The sequence below is a fragment of the Arachis ipaensis genome, chromosome B9, assembly GCF_059453495.1.
Source record: "Arachis ipaensis isolate K30076 ecotype BB chromosome B9, ASM5945349v1, whole genome shotgun sequence".
NCBI lineage: Eukaryota > Viridiplantae > Streptophyta > Magnoliopsida > Fabales > Fabaceae > Arachis > Arachis ipaensis.
Genome location: NC_142444.1, coordinates 134070502 through 134081264, shown reverse-complemented (window position 1 = coordinate 134081264; position 10763 = coordinate 134070502). Strand labels below are relative to the sequence as shown.

The 10763-nt window shown below is 34.3% G+C and overlaps 1 pseudogene across 1 annotated transcript; it reads right to left on the bottom strand.

The window, feature by feature from the left end:
* Window positions 1-5044: 5044 nt before the first annotated feature.
* On the bottom strand, window positions 5045-9479 carry LOC107619290 (uncharacterized; annotated as a pseudogene). Its single transcript, XR_015900197.1, has 3 exons — window positions 9090-9479; window positions 8312-8434; window positions 5045-7935 (listed from the first exon to the last, which is right to left on the bottom strand). The product of XR_015900197.1 is annotated as an uncharacterized LOC107619290 (transcript).
* Window positions 9480-10763: the final 1284 nt, after the last annotated feature.

Below are 10763 nucleotides of genomic sequence, written 5' to 3'. Positions count from 1 at the left end.
TCTCTTTTAATAGTTATCCATTAATAAATATTGAATTGCCAAATTTAAGCTTATTCTCTTGAACCACTTTTTAATCATATGGTTAGAATCGTTTAAACAGGAGATCCTTAGACCCTAAAGTTTTTAAAATAGATAAAATAAATTAAAATGCCTAATAAAATAAAATAATTCAAAAAATAAAAGATATTTAAAAAAATAATAAATTAAAATTTACAAGCCCCATGAGATAGAAAAAAAAGAAAAGAAAATAATAATGAATGTTAAAATAATAAAAAATATATTTTTAAATATTTATTGGGTTGTGAGATTATTTACGAAATCAAAATTTATTAACAAAGTTCTTATCTTGTCACATGTTAATATTATATGGAGTTTGTTCGCTCTATCATTGGTATGTGCATATTTTTTGTGTTATTCGTATCTCAATCAAATAATCTTTTGCTATGTGCCAAATTCAGTACTCTAAATAATTAATAGTTTAAAAAATTAGCATACTAATATTTTAAGGAACACTTGATAGGTATAAATTTTCTTGCATGTAAAACATGCCAATTAAATAACTTAGTCAATATGCCAAACAAATAATATTGTAAAAGACAAAATTAATAAACTTTTTTATAATATCATTTATTTATTTTAATTTAATTTAAAAATAAGTATTTATGTACTCAAATTTTAAATACAATATTCTACGTAATCAATAATTTAGAAAATAAAAAAAAATTTATCCCATAGAAAGCAGTTTAAAAAGAATAGTGGTATAAAAATATTTATGAAACCTCTTCATCCCATCATTGATAGATAGTTAAACACAGACATGTCAAACAAAAATAAATAAAAAATACATCAGATATAAAGAAATTGTTTTCTTGCTTATCAAATTGATGCGAGAAAAAGATATAGCGCTATTTTTTTTACGTAAAAAAATAAAAATAAATTAAAAAATAGAAAAATGACTGAAAATAAGTAGATTGAAGAAAAAGAAAAAAGATAAAAGAGGGGGATGGAGAAAATTCAATTGAGAGTATTGAAGAGAGCTCAAAAGAGACAACAATAAAAATACAAAAATAGTAAATATTTTTAAGAAATTATAACAAAAACTCAAATAGAATAATTAGAGTGAAATTAAATTGCTGATCAAGAGTACGATGTATTTAGAATAAAAACGGTACAAACTAAAATTAACAGAAAATGTTATAACTGAGTAAGAGAAGTAAATAAAATTAGAAAAATAGTAAAAATATTAAAAAAAAAAGTAAATTATTTGAGTGAAAGATTGAGGAAGAAGTTAAAATAGAAAGAAAATTGGACACTAAATTCTATGTACTCGCATTATATATTATTATAGATAGTTATCATAAGAATGGAGAAATTTTTTGTATGGTTAATTATGAGTCGTTTTTTTTTACAATTTTTTGAAGACAAAAAAAATAAAAGTAATACATAATTAATTTAATAAATAGAAAAAGATACAGAGAGATAAAAATATTAATAAAAGCAGACAAAAACCTGAAAGAAGAGAATGAAATAAGAAAGAAGACGAAATGATTGAAAGTTATGCGTGAAATAGAAAAATAACCGTAATAGGAATGAAAAAAAAAGGTTAATTGGTAATTTACTTTTTTGACCTTTTTTAAAATAAAAGGTTATATGAGTATTCTTTATTAATAGGGTTAAGATGGAAAAGCGAAAATTAGACACCAAACTCCCCTCTATCTTTTATATATTGTTAAAAATTATTATTATGGGGGGAGTGTTTGGGGAAGGGGTGCTGAGTGTTGACTGCTGAGTAAACGATTTTGATTTTCGTTTTTTAAAAACTGGTCGGTTATCAATCCGATCCAACATAAAAATAGTTGAGAATTTAAATTAGTTTTATCTTAAAAATAAAACTAATTTATTAAAAATAGTGGATATCTATTTACTTTAATATAACTGAAAATTTGATTTTAAAGGGAATATTTTTTGGTTTGTTTTTAGACGAAAAATGAGATTAAATCTAGAAAGTGAAATTGGAGGAAAAAATAAATAGAAATTCATTCTGTACTTTTAATTTGGAAAAAATATATACTCCTAAACTGCTTTTGTGCTTCTAGTTTAAAAAAAATATATACCATGATCAAAACTCTTAATTTTAAAAAAAATTTAGTTTGGTTTAATTTGGATGAGAAGAAAACTTGGAGAGTTGAATATCGGACAGACAAAAAACATTACTTCTTCAAAGCAAGACAAAAAACATTACTTCTTCAAAGCAATAGCAACTATTGCTAAACTAAACTAGGTTTCTTTTAAATTAAGGTATTAGAGAATACCATTCTTACTACACCGTTCTTATGTACTATTCTGTATTTCTATGTAGTATTTTTATGTCTTTTTGGAGACGATGATAATGGTTGCTATTACCGTCAGCGATATTGTCCAATATTCTGATTAATTTTTTTGAGAATAATTTTTTCTATTTTAGAATAGAAAAGTATTCTACAAATAAGCTTCTATAAAAATTAAAAAAAATAAAAGATGACCAAAAAATAAAAGTGAAGCAAAACCATGAGGAAACTAATGCGCTCGTATGTCAATATATTATCATATTCACAAAAAAAATTAAATTAATCCCAAAAAGATATTTAAATTGGACACTTTGCCTCCTGCCAATTTTATAGATATCATCGACAATTATTCTTTTAAGATAAAATAGTTTTTCCATCATTTTGAAAGAATAATAATTTATCTTATAATGATATATTCTTTTACTAAAGTATTGTTTTATGATAAAATTTATTAGGGTTTATTTGCCTAACATGTATATTAAAAGTTTGATTGAAACTAACAAAAATCCAAAAAAATCGTGAATTTTTAAAGAATAAAAATTTGCTAAATACCAAACTATACTATCTAAAATTTGTTGAACCAATTTAAGTGTTTCCGAACCTATTTAAGTGTCTCTTCAATATTCACTGCTACCAAACCTATTTGTAGCTACCATAAATTTCACACCACTTACATGGCTCTTAGATGATTATGCATTTAATCCCATCCTTACAAGATACCTAAGATTATCAACAGTTCCAAGAGAGCACCAATTATCATTAACTTCACAATTTTAATCAGCACCTTTACAACTATCAAACGGTACGGTCTTGTACGGAAACAGCCAGCTGTCTTCATTCTTCGAATCCATCATATTTATTCTTTCTTTCAGGCTTTCAGCTATCTTCAATCCCGAAAATCACTGACAAATCTCACTTCCCAATCAGCGTCCACTTTTTCTTGTAATGCCATAAACACAGCTGAAAGAATGAACCTTAATTTACATTGGATTAATAAGTGTTCACCCGTTTCCATCTCCTCCCATGTTTCTCAATCATTCACAGCCAGTATACATTTTACATTTTTCTGGAAAAAAATAATGTCAGATTCAAACGTTTCTTCAGCCAATGTCTTTTCCCTTTTTTGTTCTATTTTGACTGGAAGGAGCCCCTGAAAAGGAAAAAGAAAGTTCTCAAAGCTTCAGATAAATCATGCTTGTAGAAAGGCCTCCATGTATTGATTTGAACAGTGCTTCCTGTTCTTCCCTTTATTGCAAATAAAGCTTGTTTCAATACTAGTTCTTTTGAAAACCCTCTTCCAAATTAATCGTCTATACGACTATACCCAAAGTAACTTTTAACAAAATGGAGCTAGATACTGTTAAGTTTTGTGTTGGTTACTTCCCTATAAGTTGATTCACTACAAAAAAAACTTAACAGTGAAATATTGCATAAATAAGACTCAAAATACTTGACCTGAACAAAGGCACTGCTACTGATGTGTTTGGTTGCTTCACTTGTGTAAGAACTCACAACATATTCACCGCCCTTTCTTTGCTCCAATTATTTGGAATTTTGGATCTAGCTCCATAGGCTAATGTCTATTCTGTTAACTGAACTCCATGCTCTTGACTAGTCAAACATCACTTTCTCGTAAAACTATGCTATGCATAATCTATATGGAAGAAAATTGGAATCAACATACAATGAACATTTGATTTTAGAACTTCAATTCTAAATGAAATTTGTTTCAATTTTAAAATGAAATTTGTTTCCAATTGTAAAAGAGGTAATATGAGTGACAAGATATAATAGAACATGTAGCCAAACAATTGTTCGATTTTACTCGTTCTTTCCAGTATCAAATCAAACTGTAAAAGGGTAATCTACTCAATTCGGGTGCCAATGGAATTCAGCTGCTGGTGTTAAACATCACCGACAAATAAATTTACATCTCGTACATCCCTACCACAGAACAATCAGTAGATGTTCATGTTCTAACCAAAGGATTATTACCCAAGAAGAATTTTGATAGCATAAAAAGCAAGCTGTCAGTAAAGGATATCTTAAAGCCAACTTGAGGGGGAGTGTTGATTGGATGTCAAGAAGGGCATCAAATCTAATTAGATTCCTTAATTTCTTTCATGAACCTTTTCGCTAAATAGGATTACTTGTGATATTCTTTCCTTATTAGTTTAACTTATTTTTAGGAAGTTCTATGATTAGAAATATTTCCTTTATTTTAGGCTAATATTTCATATTTTCTAGTTGTTCGTATTTCTATAATCTCTCTATAAAGAGGATGATTTTCTATAGATTTGACATAACACAATATACAAACACTTCAAGTATAATGAATAAATAAATGTAATAAATAAATATAAAATAAAGCATCATCGTTTCATAACCAATGGCAATGGTAAATTAGCAGCAACAACAAAGCCTTATCATTGAGACTGTTAATATGTACATTTCTTTTGACTAAAAAGGCAAATTGTCTACAATCCATAAATGTAACTAAAGGAACATTAAGATCACACCTGAATAGTGCAAAATTTTCCACTGGTAATAGCTCTGCAAGCAAGCACAGCCACACACTAGCTACTGGAAATTCTTTTTCCCAGAGTACTTAACTATCTGCAGAATATCTAGTCACTGATATTGTTATGCTGTTGAGCAAACATAGAATTGAATGTAGTTCGTATTGGATATGAGACGAAGGAACCCATAATCAATTAGAAAGAATTACGATTTGTGTGAGAAAAATAAGCATTGAGATTGGAAAGTAAGTTGGTCCATGTTTCTTAATCCAAATAAAAAATAAAAATAAATAAATAAAAAAAGAGAACGGTGACCAATTTCCAATCATTCTACAACTTTCACACTAAGATCAATTAGTTTGAAGCCCATTATTGCAATGTACATCCTCAACCCATTATGCAAGTCAAGCTCTGGCATGAGCATAGGATATGTTGAGCTTTCCATTTACAAGAATATCATACGTTGTCTTCAGGCACAAGATCTTTATCAAGCATCATGTAGTCGAAAGGCCTCTTGCAGATTCCCCTCCCTAAAGTGTCCAGCAATTAAAGTGTTATAGATAAGAACAGTAGGAGATATATTATTCCCATCCATTTCCTTTAGGATCTTGCTACCTTTCTCTAGTTGTCCTTCGTTACAAAGTCCACTTACCAGAACATTATACATGAAAGTATCAGGTATGACACCCTTGGAAAGCATCTCTGAGTAAAGATCTGAAGCAAAATTCAATTTAGCCTCCTTTAAAAGTCCATTGATCAACGTTGTATATGTTTGCAAATCACATGGGACATTGTTATCTACCATTTTCTTGTGAAAGCTAAGTGCAGCTTCCATATTATTCAAATTTACAAAGCCACTAATCATGCTGTTATACACGACTGAGTTTGGAAGCAAACCAACCTCCAGAAGTTCAGAGAAGAATTTGCATGCACCTTCCATGTCTTGTACTTTGCAGAAACCATCGATGAGAGCACTATATGCAGTAATATCCAACTCCAATCCCATGATTTTCATGTCATTATACAATCTCAAAGCAATATCAATCTTCCTGCTTCTGCAAAGTCCATTAATCAAACTAGTACAAGTGATAACATTTGGTGAAATTCCACTTTCACACATCTCCCTGTAAGTAGACTGTGCTAAATCAATTGCTTCTTGCTTGACAAATCCATCGATGATGCTATTATGTCACAGAAGAAGGAATAAAGCCCTGCTTCAGAAAATTGTTCAACATATCCTTTGTCTCCGACACCCGGCCAACTTTGCACAAGCCACTTATAACAACATTAAATGTGAAGTCTGAAGGTGCAATATTTGCAGCCACCATTTGACCAAACATACCAAAGGCACGGTTAGCATCACCTTTTTTGAAAAAACCATCTATCAAAAGTGTGTATGTAAAAGCATTCGGTTTTAAACCGCTGTTAAGTATATCATTCTTCACACTACAGGCATCATCCATGCAGCCCCTTTTACAGTGACAAAGTATCATGTTGTTATAAGAAATTAGTGAAGGTGTAATTCCCGTACTTATCATCTTGTCCCACAAATGACGAGCCTCATTAACCATTCCCAGGTCACCAAGCCAGCATAAAAGGATGTTATATGTAACAACAGTAGCAATACCATGTTCAACAGCCTCATCAAGCACCATATACGCACTTTCTAGAAAATGCTGTTTCCGAAATCCCTTTGACAGAGAATTTACAATATAAACATTTGGTTGAATGGCCATGAGTTTCATTTGGGAGTAAAGTTCAAATGCCTTCTCCACATTCCCAGTCTTAGAGCACCAATCTATCAAAACCGAGAAAGTAACTATATCAGGAGTAACACCAACCTTAACAACCTCCTCAAACAATTGTAATGCACTATCAACATTCCCTTGCTCACAATGTCCTTTAATTAAATTTGTCACAACAATTATATTCAATGGAACACCACTACGCACCATCTCATCCTTAAGCCTCAATGCCTCTACAAGATTTCCCTGTTTAGCACAAGCAGCAATCACAGAATTATATGTACCCTCAGATGGCAGCCAACCCAATTTTTTCATCTCCTTCAACAGCTCACATGCTGAATTCGAGTTCGGCCTCCTATAAGCAGCCTGAATAACAATGCTGTAAGCAGCTGCATCAAGTTCTAACCCTCTACCGTTTTCCCGACTGAAATACATCTCAGCTTCCTCAATCTTCCCTTCTTTTAAACATGCACGCATTAGGACATGCAGAGTAAAGCAATCACCATACATTTTTCTTTGAACCATTTCATCATACAAGCTATATGCATCACTAATCATGTTCCTCCTGATTAATGCAGTTAAAAGGATGTTCATAAACGAAACCCAAGGAACCACATCATGTTTTAACATCAATTTAAAACACTCAACAGCATCTGTGATCTTGTTAGCTCTAACATACCATTCAAAAGATAATTGAAAACCCGCGAATCAGATTCAAAATCGTACCTTACTGCACATCCTACCAACTCTTCCACAAGTACCCTAACAGAGTAACAGTAGGACTAGAATCTGCAAAAACATAGTTGTTTAGCAAATTCCGTAGAACCCCATAAGTGTCAGGGCTCGAAGCAAGAATATGCATCAACAAACACAAAACATCAACGGTTTTCACAAACCCTCGTCTTCTCTCGACTCCTTTCAAAAACTTCAGAGCCAATTTGGGGTCAGGCTTATGGCTCAAAAGGGTGTCCAAGACACAATCTTTCGAAATAACCTCGAGGTGTGATTGACCTTCAGCTGAAATTTTCATAGGAAAATCATCGATTTTCTTGGAGAAGTGGCTGCTAGGGCCATTTGCGGGATCCTGTGATTGAGAGTGTGGAAGGGGATCAGATGGAAGGAGCATTTTTGTGCAGTGATTGTTAAATTGCGAGAGAAATCAAAGATTCTTCAGAGGGATCAATGAAAGGTTGTTGGAAAACATGGTTTGCATTGGTGGAAGAGAGAGAAGGAACAAAAAACTGAAACAGTTTGGTCCCTCTTCTGTTTGGGGAAATGTTTGACACTCTCGTGGCTGCTCATAAAGCATATGACTCAGTACTCCAATTTATGTCTTCAGGAGCTCTGAGGAAAACAAAATGAAAATGCAAACTAAGAAGAACAAAGGAAATAGGTAAAGAAAAACTGTGGAAACACATGCAACAGACGAGAAACACTCGTACTTATGGATGCACATATAAACAGCATCTATAAATCCATTTCAAGGGGAATTACAAACTTAATCCTAAATTCATATAGTAGCACAATACCTAAACAATGCCATGTCAACAAGAATGAAACTATGTAACTCCTTTGATTTCCAACTCATAATAAATCCAATGGCATCCTATACTAGAGCTTATGCTAATTGCAGAAAACCAACATTATTATTCAGTAAGGTATATATACACATCTATTTGAACCAGAAAACAAACAAAATGAACAAATATAAGACAAATACCACTCATCAATAGCGCGTTGAAGATCAGGTTTCAAGAGATGATCAACGAATTCTTCGTATCTTTGAACCTTCTGTTGGGTAAAGCTTTCCATATGGTGAGTCCTCCTCCCTCCAACTAATTTACTAAAAGGATGATGACAAAAAATAAATAATCAGGAACCTTTGCATATGCATACATACATAAATGCATAGAGCAATGCAAACACAAGCATAAATAAATAATTAAATAGAGAGAAAAGAGTAATGTGTTAATGTGAATAATTTAATAAAGGGGTCTATGTTGATTGTATTGTCCAGACATAGAGAAAAATGTAATACTAAGACTTGACAGTTTTCTTTAAATATTCACAATTCTAAATTCTGATTAGGGTCCAATTTAGTGCAACAGTTTATCAAAGGAAAGCAAGCAGCTTCAAGGGAATAACCTATAAAGATGCAGCGAATCCTTTTACACAGTCACATATTACAAGTTTTTAGGCATTTGAAATGTATGTCCAAGATCCAAAAAGGAACAAACATAAATCAAGATCTGCAACCAATCACATGCAAGCCACTTATTTCATCGTGTTTAATGAAGATGGAGTAGTGAACCTAAATTGCAAGCAAAACAGAAGCAAACTAAGCCCTTCCTCCTTCCATTTGTATTTAATCACACTAATCTCTAACTAACTATTAGTTCCTAGCTAATCATATTTGTCACAGTTTCTTCACAAGGGAAATAACAAAATAACAAAATCTAACAAGGTCAGCAAACAAAATAACAATAAGAATCACTCACCAACGAGCAAGAAGACCGGGCAGCCACGCACCAGCAGGGACGAAGGAGCAGCAAACGGCAGAGACGAAAGAGCAGAGCAGAGACAGAGGAGAAGAGCAGCGACGCACCGGCAGGGACGAAGAAGCAGGGAACGGTGAGGGACGAAACGGCAGGGCAGAGTCGATCGGCGACCGGCGAAGAGGCGCGGCGGAGGCGAGGTTAACGGTGCGGCGACGGCAAGTGAAGTGAGGGCACTGATAAGGGTTGGGGTTCGGTGACCATAGCTGAGAGTGAGAGATCTAAGACACAAAATCGTGTTTGACAAAAGAGATATGGACGGAGATAATGTGTCCTTGAATTAGTGTATTTTATTTTGTGACCATCATGGGACTCATCAACGGTTTGTGAGAATGATTCTTTAGTCACTCCATATCCAAGAAATATTCAACATCTTTGAACGAGGTATAAGAACGGGCCTCGGAATAAGGATAAAGAATTCAGCAAAAAAGAAGACCAATCCGCAGAGAAACTCAGAAAGTACCACAATTATACCCCTCTTTGAGTATCTCTTGTGGATGTTTACTGAAAAATATGCAACACTGAGAAGATTCCACCCCTCGCCCGATTAAACACAAGAGATGAGGAAGTCGGATAGAGTATTGCGAATATCATCGAATCTACGGGCACCCTACCAACGAGTGCTACGACTTGAAGAATGTCATAGAAAAACTAGCACGAGAAGAGATACTAGATCGGTTCCTAGTTAATAGAGTGGACGAACTAAAAAAGAGAAGAAAGGACGAAGAGGGCAGACGAGCTGAACGTCCCCCTCACACCCCTGAGACATATTCACATGATCAACGGAGGATTCGCAGGAGGAGGGATCTCTAAGTCATCCCGCAAAAGACACCTTAAAGAGGTGTACCATGTCGGAGAAGGGGACAGGTCACCCGACCTCCCCACTATCACCTTCACCCAAGAAGACGCCGCGGGCATCATTCCTGGGCATGATGACCCCGTGGTCGTTACCATCATATTAGCCAATGCCAACCTCCACCGAACATTGGTCGACCAAGGAAGCTCTGCGGATATTCTATTCAAATCCGCCTTCGACAAGCTCGGCCTACAAGAAAAAGAGCTTAGAGCATATCCAAATAGCCTATTCGGGCTCAGAGATGCCCCAATCCAGCCATTGGGGTACATCCCACTGCACACGACATTCGGAAAAGGAACGCGATCTAGGACGCTAAGCATAGACTACATTGTAGTCGACGTGAGCTCCGCGTACAACCCCCTCATAGGTCGGACAACGCTAAATCAGCTCGCCGCGGTGGTCTCCACTCCGTATCTATGCATGAAGTTCCCAACTTCAGAAGGGATCGCCACCATAAAGGGAGACCAAAAACTCGCGTGACGCTGTTACAACGAAAGTCTGAACCTTAAAGGCGACCCCAGAGGAAAAGAAGCCAACACTATTGAACTCGGGGGAATCAGGGCTCGCAAAGAACTTCGTCCTCAACCAGAAGGCGAGACCGAAGAGATCCAAGTCGGAGATACCCAAGATAAAACAACGAACATAGGTACAAACCTAAAAGAAGACTTAAAGGAGCTACTGATAAAGTTCCTGAAGGAGAATTCTGACTTGTTCGCATGGAAGGCCGCAGATATGCCCAGCATAGATCCCGGATTAATGTG